The following is an 11,666-nucleotide window of genomic DNA, read 5'->3' on the forward strand; positions in this document are numbered from 1 at the left end:
GATGGCTTTATCATCAATGTCTTGATGTTATGGGATCATGCTGTAACTAATTTGGTTGTTATATTTCCTGTGATGAAATGTTTGGGCTTCTCCTCTTCTTTCTGCCTCTTCTATTCTTCTCCTTCCCTGTGATCTTTCCCACAGAGGGGAGTCTAGGACTGGAGGGCACTGTCTCAGAATAGGGGGAATGTCCATTTGGAACAGGGATGAGGAGGAATTTCTTTAGCCAGAGAGTGGCTAGTCTGTGGATTTCATTGCCACAGACAGAGGTCAAGTCATTCAGTACACTTAAAGAGGGGATTGATAGGTTCTTGATCAGTCAGGGTGTCAAATGTTACGGGGAGAAGGCAGGAGAACGGGGTTGAGAGGGATAGTAAATCAGCCATGGTGGAGCAGGCTCGATGGGCCGAGTGGCCTAGTTCTGCTCTTATTCTGGTCTGACGGAATATGTCAAGTGGGAAAATGAGAATAGATAATTTTTAAATCATCAGACAATAAAATGCACTGTAATCTAGTTTATATGCTTAGTGTGGTAAGACTATAGACTCGGGCTCCCAACCTTTTTATGCCTTGGAGCCTTACCATTAACCAAGGATTAAGATTGGGAACCCTTGCTATGGATGAAGTCAATAAGAATCACTTTCCTATATGTAGGGTGATGCTGTGAGCAGCTTATTTTCTTTGCTTAGTGGTTGTATTATGGTTGAAAATATATGGGAGGGAGGAAAATATGGAAGATTAGAAGCCAGTATTTTACTAAAGGGAAGGAATAGCACTAGGCTATTTTCCTTGGTCTGGTTACTGAGCTAGGGTTTTGGCTGCAGCACTGAGAGGGATAGGTTGTGGTGGTGGGATGGGGGAGGCAGGACAAGGGGTAATGTACCTGTGTCAATAATCAAAGTATATAAGAACAACTTGTTATTTTAAATAATGGGGTTTAGTTGTAAAAATAGATGTATGAGTTGGTATTAAGTAGAAGACACAATTAAGTCTTTGTTCAGGTACTTCCTTGATATGCAAAATTTAGCAGGAGAAAATTCAAGAGAAAAGCATTAATTCCACCTAATCTGTAAACACTGGGCTCACTTCTCACGGAGCCACATTCTTACACCGCAGGGCTTTGAATATTCTCACAAAGACTTTTAATTCATTTCTGAGAAATAGTCTGAGTCACTATTCTAATAGAATTATATTCGAGCAACACACACAAAATGCTTGAGGAACTCAGCAGGCCAGGCAGCATCTAGGAATAGTGTACAGTCAATGGTTTGGGCCGAAACCCTTCAGCAGGACTCCATTTTATTCTACATTTTTGGGATAATTTATTTACGGAATGAGGATTACAGTATCAAAGGTGGTATTTTCCATCCATCCCTGATTGCACATGGTTTTACATATTCAGTGGAGTCAATCAAAACACTCGACAATGGGTATGGATGACGAGAGTACAGCAAAAATTTACAAGGAGGTTGCGGGCTCTAAGTGACTTGAGTTTTATGGAAAGATTGAATAAGTTAGGACTTTATTCCTTGGAATATAGAAGACTGAGAGGAGATTTGATAGAGGCATACAAAATTATGAGGGGTGTAGATAGGGTAAATGCAAGCAGGCTTTTCCACTGAGGTGATGTGAGACTACAACTAGTGGTCATCGGTTAAGGGTGAAAGGTGAAAAGTTTAAGGGGAACATGAGGGGAAACTTCTTCAGTCAGAGGGTGGTGACAGTGTGGAATGAACTGCCAGCCCAAATGGTGCATGTGAACTTGATTTCAACTTTTAAGAGTAGTTTGGATGGGTACATGGATGGTAAGGATATGGAGGGCTATGGTCGTAGTGCAGGTCGATGGGAGTAGGCAGCTTAAGTGAGTCAACATGGACTGTGCTGTATTTTTCTATGACTCTATGACAAATTTCCTTCCCTAAAGGACATCAGTGAGCCAGACTGACTTTAATGACAGTGTAGTTATTTTACACTTTCTAGTACTGATACTAACTTGTAATTCCAGATTAAACTTCACCAGCTCTTATAACAGGATTGAAACTCACCATTCCTGATTCATTGTCCAAGATATGACTCCTGTAATGCAATTACCAAGCTGCAGTAAATCTTAAAAATGAGGTTAATACTGTTCAGAAAGTCCAACATCTGGGCACCTCAAACAAAAGGACAAAAACTAATATTGAATGCTTTAAATTTCAGTTCATTAAGATCACGTGGAGAAAAGGGAGCACGTCCCAGTCATTGTTGGGTAAGGGCAGGAACTCAGTGTGTAAAAAAAGATATTTGAGTGAATTATTCAAGGCCATCCTCCCAGCAATGAGTTAACAACAGTTGCATTTTTAAGTCCATCACCCCTACTGGAGCATAGGCTGCTAACAGAGGCTCGCCAGAGCCCTCTGTCCTGGGTCAGTCTTTCAGGACTGCTCTGCAATGTTTAATCCGCTCTTCACTGAACTGAGTCTGAGGCTGCGGCCTGCTCTGGGCTTCGTGTCTGCGAGCTCCGCGATGTTTCAGTCTGCTGTGTGATGAACTGAGGCTGAGGCTGTGGCCTGCTCCAGCTGCTGCAGGCTTCGTGTCTTCGGACTCACTTTCATTCTGAATGCTGTTGCTTGCTTTTATTGTTTGATCGACTTGTTTTCATTTCTCTCTCTCTCTCTCTCTCTCTCTGCAGATTTGACATTTGTTGGATGTTTTTAATGGATTCTTTTGGGTTTCTTGTTTTGTGGTTGCCTGTAAAGAGATGAATCTCAAGGTTGTATAATGAATACATACTTCGATAATAAATGTACTTCAAGCCTTGAACTTTTGGTGTTGTCCTCGGGTGTAGCCATCTTTGTCTATAGAGATGAGGCCTTTGGAGCAACTGTTGGTGTTTCTGTAGCTCTGGGTTTTTAAAGAATGGGGTTGCTAGCCTCGTGCCCAACCCTCCTTTCACAGCCGGGCTTTGGACCTTCCATGAGGAAGTTAATTGCATTTTAAAGTGCCTTTTAAAGGACCAAGATTGCAACAAACAAATTTGTAGTTCACATGGGACCAAATATGGAATATTAAAATAGATGACCAACGGTTTCATTAAAAAGTGGTTTTAAAGGGAGCCTTCAAAGCTAAGTGATACATAGAAAAGCATTATGGAATTCTAGTGTTTATATTTTATAAGCTAGAAACAAAGGTACCAATAGTGGAAGCATTAAGTTGCAGAATGGGGAAAAGGACAGAATTGGATGGGTGCAGAATGCTCGGAGTAGGACAGGGCTGGAGAGGCTTAGAAGAGTGCCATTTTACGAGAGCTTTGGATTGGATGTCTATGCTGCACTCCCAACATTCCTGTGATTTCTGAAGCATGCTCTTGTAAATTATGTCCCAAGGAGTAACAATCATGTGTCTGCTAGTGATGTGGTACCTTGCACACACTCAACGAAAGGAATCCAAAGAGTTGGAAGTTTCATTTCTTCCCCTATTTTGTTCAATAAATCACAAGCCCAAAGACAGCAGAGATGCATGGACGCTGAGTGGTGGGAGTTGCTGGGAATTAACTCCCTGTCTGAAGGGAAAATATGATTACAGCAGGAACAACTTAATTTTATTATGAATCACACTGTGCACAGCTAACAGAATAACATCGGAACGATATTGCTAATTCTGCATTGATATATTAAACTGAAGAACAGTGCAGGTGAACATTAGTATATGCCATAGAGGGAGCAATAGTCAAGAGTGTTATGAAATTCAAGAATTACAGATCAGGTAAAAATTAATGTAATTACACTTGGTGGATCATTTGTAGATCCGTAAAGATTGTTGTTGGATTTAAATTTGCTTTCTCTCTGTTTCCAAATTTGACTTCCATCAGTAATTGCTGATGAAGGGAATAAAGAAACAATTTGTATAAAAGACTGGTCTGGCTGTGTGTATTTTTGAGTGTGAGCTGTTTAATTGTTTAATCCCCTGCATCAGCCTATCAGCCTTCAAGGATATATATATATATATATATATGTATACAGAAAGATGCCATAAAAGGGCCAGCAAAATCCTGAAGGATCCCACACACCCTGCTCATGTTTGTCCCACTCCCATCAGGGAGGAGGCTACATAACATCCACGCCAGAACCACCAGACTCAAAAACAGTTACTTTCCCCAAGCAGTCAGGCTGATCAACACCTCCACCACAACTTTATTATTTCCCATTAGTCACCTTATGTACAGCCTGGCGTACCTTTATAGACAACAATGTATTGATATTTATTGCATGTTTTATTATTAGATAGATAGGTAGATAGGTAGGTAAATATACTTTGTTGATCCTGTGGGAAATTGGGTTTCGTTACAGCCGCACCAACCAAGAATAGAGCATAAATATAGCAATAATTATTAACGTATTGTTTATCTTGTGTGGGTTTTTTGTGCTGAATCTAATCCAGAGTAATAATTATTTTATTCTCCTTACATTTGTGCACAGGAATTGACATTTAACAATCTTGAATCTGACATTCACATACAAGAGAGAATCTGCAGATGTTGGGAATCCAATGGAATACGCACAAAATGCTGGAGGAACTCAGCAGGCCAGGCAGCATCTGTGGAAAAGAGTGAACAGTTGACATTTCGGGCTGAGACCCTTCATCAGCCTAATAAAGAGACACATGTTTCAAATCCTGAAGAAGGCTGTCAGCCCGAAACGTTGACCGTTCACTTTTTTCCGTAAATGCTGCTTGGCCTGCTAAGTTCCTCCAGCATTTTGTGTGTGTTGCATTGACTCTGACATTCCCTTCTTCAAGTCAGACCGAGGCCCTGTGCACCAAAGTGAGTGCTGAAAATCCAGAGATGCCCCAAAAGAAGGGACTTCTTCTGGTGTCCTGCACGACTTTTACTCAGGCACGTGACCTAGAAGGACAGCGCAGAGAGTTTAAAAAGGAGACCACCTTATACAGCGGGCAGGGGAGTGAGTGGCAGCAGAGTGTAGGGCTTTGGCTCAACAGGCTTCGGCGGTAACAGGAAGCGGCGAGAGCGAGGCATCAACTTATTTTCCCCTTGGCGAATCAGCCCAGACAGACAGAGGACCAGCAGAGCTCACACAGCTAATGGTTTAAAAAGTTTGTGTGTTTGGCGAGGGAAGTGGGTGAGTAGACTTATTTTTCCTTGTTTCACTCCTGTAGAATTAGATAACATGCCTGCAGGGTTAGTGCTTTGTTCAGGGTGTCAGATGTGGGTATCCTGGGAGAACTCCAGCCTCCCTGATGGCCACATCTGCCCCAGGTGCACCGAGATGCAGCTCCTCAGAGACCGTGTTAGGGATCTGGAGCTGCAGCTTGATGACCTACCGCTTATTAGGGAAAGTGAAGAGGTGATAGACAGGAGCTACAGGGAGGTAGTCATCCCTAGACTACAGGGGACAGAAAACTGGGTCACTGTCAAGAGAGGGAAGGGAAATGCCTGGATAGTGGAGAGCACACCTGTGGCTGTCCCCCTCAGCAACAAATATCTTGTTCTGGATGCTGTTGAGGGAGATGACCTGACAGGGGATGGCCATGGTGACCGGGTCTCTGGCACTGAGCCTGGCGCTGTTGTGCAGGAGGGAAGGAGGGAGAAGAGGAATGCGGTAGTCATAGGGGATTCCATAGTCAGGGGAACAGACAGGAGATTCTGTGAGCCTGGTAGAGATACCCGCATGGTGTGTTGCCTCCCAGGTGCCAGGGTACGGGATGTCTCAGATTGGGTCCTGAATATTCTGAAGGAAGAGGGCTAGCAGCCAGCTGTCTTGGTACATGTTGGTACCAATAACACAGATAGGAGAAGGGAGGAGGTCCTGAAGAGAGATTTCCGGGAGTTAGGAAGGAAGCTGAAAAGCAGGACTTCCAGGGTAGTAATCTCAGGATTGCTACCTGTGCCACGTGCTAGCGAGGGCAAGAATAGTAGGATCAGGCAGATTAATGCGTGGCTGAGAGACTGGTGAAGGGGGCAGGGCTTCAGATTCTTGGATCATTGGAATCTCTTCTGGGGGAAGTATGACCCGTTCAAAAAGGATGGGTTACACCTGGACTAGAAGGGGACCGATATCCTGGCGGAAAGGTTTAATAGAGCTGTTAGGGAGGGTTTAAACTAATTTGACAGGGGGATGGGAACCGGAATGATAGAGCGGAGGAGGGGGAAAACAGAAGTGAGTCTAAGATAGTGAGCAGTAAAGATGTCAGGAAGGACAGGCAGGGGATGAGGCAAATTTGCAGCCATTGGGATGAGTTGCAGTACAATAAAGTTGCAGTGCAATCAAAGCGAAAAGTACCAAATACTGGACTTAAGGTGTTATACTTAAATGCACGCAGCATAAGGAATAAGATGCATGATCTTGTCGTACAGCTACAGATTGGCAGGTATGATATTGTGACCATCACTGAGACCTGGCTAAAGGATGCATGTCTCTGGGAGCTGAACATCCAAGGATACACGGTGTATTGGAAGGATAGGAAGGTAGGCAGAGGGGGTGGCGTGGCTTTATTGGTAAGAAATGATATCAAATCGTTAGAAAGAGGTGACATAGGATCAGAAGGTGCAGAAACTTTATGGGTTGAGCTAAGAAATCGCAGGGGTGAAAGGACCCTGATGGCAGTTATATACAAGCCTCCTAACAGCTGCCGTGATGTGGACTACAAATTACAACAAGAAAAGAAAAGGCTTGTCAGAAGGGCAGTGTTATGATCATTGTGGGGGATTTTAACATGTGAGTGGATTGGGAAAATCAGGTCGGCACTGGATCTCAAGAGAGAGAATTTGTAGAATGTCTACGAGATGGCTTTTTAGAACAGCTTGTTGTTGAGCCCACTAGGGGATCGGCTGTACTGGATTGGGTATTGTGTAATGAACCAGAGATGATTAGAGAGATTGAGGTGAAGGAACCCTTAGGAGGCAGTGATCATAGCATGATTGAGTTCACTGTGAAATTTGAGAATGAGAAGCCAAAATCCGATGCGTCGGTATTTCAGTGGAGTAAAGGAAATTACAGTGGCATGACAGAGGAACTGGCTAAAGTTGACTGGAAAGGGAAATTAGCGGGAAGCATGGCAGAGCAGCAGTGGCTGGAGTTTATGCAAGAAGTGAGGAAGGTGCAAGACAGATATATTCCAAAAAAGAAGAAATTTTCTAATGAAAAAAGGATGCAACCGTGGCTGACAAGAGAAGTCAAAGCTGAAGTTAAAGCAAAGGAGATGACATACAAGGAAGCAAAAATTAGAGGGAAGACAGAGGATTGGGAAGTTTTTAAAAGCTTGCAAAAGGAAAGTAAGAAGGTCATTAAGAGGGAAAAGAAAAACTATGAAAGGAAGCTAGCAAATAATATCAAAGAGGATACTAAAAGCTTTTTCAAGTATATAAAGAGTAAAAGACCGGTGAGAGTAGATATAAGACTGATAGAAAATGATGCTGGAGAAATTGTAATGGGAGATAAGGAGATGGCGGAGGAACTGAATGAGTATTTTGCATCAGTCTTCACTGAGGAAGACAGCAGGATACCGGACACTCAAGGGTGTCAGGGAAGAGAAGTGTGCACAGTCACAATTACGACAGAGAAAGTACTCAGGAAGCTGAATAGTCTAAAGGTAGATAAATCTCCCGGACCAGATGGAATGCACCCTCGTGTTCTGAAGGAAGTAGCTTTGGAGATTGCGGAGGCATTAGCGATGATCTCTCGAAAGTCAATAGGTTCTGGCATGGTTCCGGAAGACTGCAAGATTGCAAATGTCACTCCGCTATTTAAGAAGGGGCAAGGAAACAAAAAAGAAATTATAGACCTGTTAGCTTGACATCGGTGGTTGGGAAGTTGTTGAAGTCGATTGTCAAGGATGAGATTACGGAGTACCTGGAGGCATATGACAAGATAGGCAGAACTCAGCATGGTTTCCTTAAAGGAAAATCTTGCCTGACAAACCTATTGCAATTTTTTGAGGAAATTACAAGTAGGCTATACAAGGGAGATGCAGTGGATGTTGTGTATCTGGATTTTCAGAAGGTCTTTGACAAGGTGCCGCACATGAGGCTGCTATACAAGATAAGAGCCCATGGAATTACGGGAAAGTTACATACGTGGATAGAGCGTTGGCTGATTGGCAGGAAACAGAGAGTGGGAATAAAGGGATCCTATTCTGGTTGGCTGCCGGTTACCAGTGGTGTTCCACAGGGGTCTTTGTTGGGGCTGCTTCTTTTTACTTTGTACATCAACGATTTGGATTATGGAATAGATGGCTTTGTGGCGACGTTTGCTGATGATACAAAAATAGGTGGAGGGGCTGGTAGTGCTGAGGAAACACAGAGTCTGCAGAGAGACTTGGATAGATTGGGAGAATGCGTAAAGAAGTGGCAAATGAAACACAATGTTGGAAAGTGTATGGTTATGCACTTTGGTAGAAGAAATAAACGGGCAGACAATTATATAAAAGGGGAGAGAATTCAAAGTTCTGAGATGCAATGCGACTTGAGAGTCCTCGTGCAGGATACTCTTAAGGTTAACCTCCAGGTTGAGTCGGTGGTGAAGAAGGTGAATGCAATGTTGGCATTCATTTCTAGAGGAATAGAGTATAGGAGCAGGGATGTGATGTTGAGGCTCTATAAGGCACTGGTAAGACCTCACTTAGAGTACTGTGTGCAGTTTTGGGCTCCTTATTTAAGAAAGGATGTGCTGACGTTAGAGAGGGTACAGAGAAGATTCACTGGAATGATTCTGGGAATGAGAGGGTTAACATATGAGGAATGTTTGACCGCTCTTGGACTGTACTCCTTGGAGTTTAGAAGAATGAGGGGGGACCTGATAGAAACATTTTGAATGTTGAAAGGCATGGACAGAGTGGATGTGGCAAAGTTGTTTCCCATGATGGGGGAGTCTAGTACGAGAGGGCATGACTTCAGGATTGAAGGGCGCCCTTTCAGAACAGAAATGCGAAAAAATTTTTTTAGTCAGAGGGTGGTGAATCTATGGAATTTTGTTGCCACGGGCAGCAGTGGAGGCCAAGTCATTGGGTGTATTTAAGGCAGAGATTGATAGGTATCTGAGTAGCCAGGGCATCAAGGGTTATGGTGAGAAGGCAGGGGAGTGGGACTAAATAGGATAAAATGGATCAGCTCATGATAAAATGGCGGAGCAGACTCGATGGGCCGAAAGGCCAACTTCTGCTCCTTTGTCTTATGGTTTTATTGAATGTTACCAGAAAAACTCTCAAACTGGTCAATTCTCAAAGACAGTTGTATGTCAAAGTAATGCATTGTATGCAAAACAACTTGAACAATTCTGAGGCAACTTATAATATAAATGCAAGGCACTTTATACATTTTCTTCCCTCCCTTTTCTTAGATTTTCTTGCCACATGTGGATGGACAGCCTTTGTTCTGACCTCCGCTGATGTCAGTAGTTTATACAAAGTTTGGTAACAAGCCTGGTTTCTCAAATACCAGCATTCGTTAGTCTATGACAAATTGCAGGTTGTTATCCAGTAGCACAAAGTAATTCATCAAGGCTTCTACACTCTGTTAGTTCAGTGACTCACAAACAGGCCAATCCACAATGCTGAGAAAACAATGAAGCAAAGACAGATTCTGGAAAAGTGTAATAATAACAGGGTTGTCATGGTGGGAAATTTTAACTTCCCAAATATCGATTGACATATCCCTAGAGTGAGGGGTTTAGATGGGGTGGAGTTTGTTAGGTGTGTTCAGGAAGGTTTCTTGACACAAAACGTAGATAAGCCTACAAGAGGAGAGGCTGTACTTTAGATTAGATTATGAGGACACGCAGTCCTCTTTTATTGTCATTTAGTAATGCATGCATTAAGAAATGATACAATATTCCTCCGGTGTGATATCACAGAAACACAGGACAGACCAAGACTGAAAAACTAACAAAAACCACATAATTATGACATATAGTTACAACAGTGCAACAATACCATAACTTGATGAAGAACAGGCCATGGCACAGTAAAAAAGTTCAAAGTCTCTCGAAAGTCCCACATCTTTTTAAAGATTGAAATTATAAATCATAAATAGAAAATAGAAAATGGAAGGTAAGGTAGTGCAAAAAATCCGACAGGCAGATCCGGATATTTGGAGGGTACGGCCCAGATCCAGGTCAGGATCCGTTCAGCAGTCTTATCACAGTTGGAAAGAAGCTGTTCCCAAATCTGGCTTCTTTCTCCGCTCCACTTTGACAAATACAGGACTCTTGCAAAAGTCTTAGGCACCTTAGCTATATATATGTGCCTAAGACTTCTGCATAGTGCTGAACCTCAAGATGGTCAGGACCTTCCCACTATCCACAGGGTAAAATCAGGGTTGTAATGGAAAACTTCTGCTGTCAGGATGACTTCAACACCAAAACACTCCAAAGAAGCTTGACGCCATCCAGAGCAACACAGCACAAAGCAGGATCCCCTCTAAATCAAACAGCTGCCCTGACTTGGAACTCTTTCACTTGTCCTTCAGTGTTGCTGAGTCTGAATCCTGGAGCTCCCTGCCCAGTAGCATTGTGGGATACCTTCGTAAGTCATTCAAGATGGCTGCTCAACGCTCCTTCTTGAGAGCAATTACATTTGCACAGTAAGTGCTGACTTTTCCAGTGACAGTGAAAATATTAAATTTAAAAGAATTATCACATGGCAGATTTAGTAAGCTTGGCTGAGGGATGAATATTGGCCCCAGACACCAGGAGAATTTCCCTGAGACACTTATCCACTTGACACAACAGGTAGTGCCTCTGTTTAACATTTCAGCTCAAGGATTACAAGGGAAAGAATTCTAAATGGCATTGCTTTTGTAACCTCATACCTTCCCCATCATTTTGGCAGATTTTAAACAGGCCAGCTTGAAAAAAACCTTTAAATAATTATCACCAACATATCGCTTGTAGTTCCAGAGGAATCAACACATTGGACCACCATTACACCACCATCAAAGTTCAAAGTTTAAAGTAAAATTTATTATTAGTGTACATACACGTCACCACATACAACCCAGAGATTCTTTTTCTGCGAGCGTACTCAGCACGGACTAGAAGGGCCGAGATGGCCTGTTTCTGTGCTGTAATTGTTATAAGGTTTTATGTTATGTGGTTAACAAAATAACAAGATAAAGAGTTCTTAAAGTGAGATTATCGGTTGTGGCTGATAACTTACCTATGTGCATTGATCTGTTCTCTATGCTTGTGCATTGATCTCTCTCTCTCTCTCTCTCACTCTCTCGCTGCAATATGAATACACTAGTTAAAGCCAACTGCCACTTGCGTGCTTTTATTTAATTAATATGTAGATGCATAGACACAACAAATTGGCATTAAAGATGAGATGCTCAGAAAGATGTGAAAGGGCATTCAAGGAAATAAAGAGACTAACAACATCAGATGAAATGATCACCCATTATGACCCATCCCAGCCATCAGGCTGGTGTTCAGTGTGTCCCCTTATGATACTGGCGCCTTTCTATCACACACTATGAAAGATAGACCTGAATGCCCGATTACATTTGCTTCAAGATCACCGATGAGCGCAGAACACAACTACACACAAATCAACCGAGAGGCCCTTAGTCTAGTATGGGAAATAAAGAAATTCCACCACTACCTCTATGGACAGAAGTTTATGCTAGTGACAGATCACCAGCCCCTTGTGTCCATTCTCGATCCCAGGAAGGGAAT

The sequence above is a fragment of the Mobula hypostoma genome, chromosome 26 (genome assembly GCF_963921235.1).
Source record: "Mobula hypostoma chromosome 26, sMobHyp1.1, whole genome shotgun sequence".
Lineage (NCBI taxonomy): Eukaryota > Metazoa > Chordata > Chondrichthyes > Myliobatiformes > Myliobatidae > Mobula > Mobula hypostoma.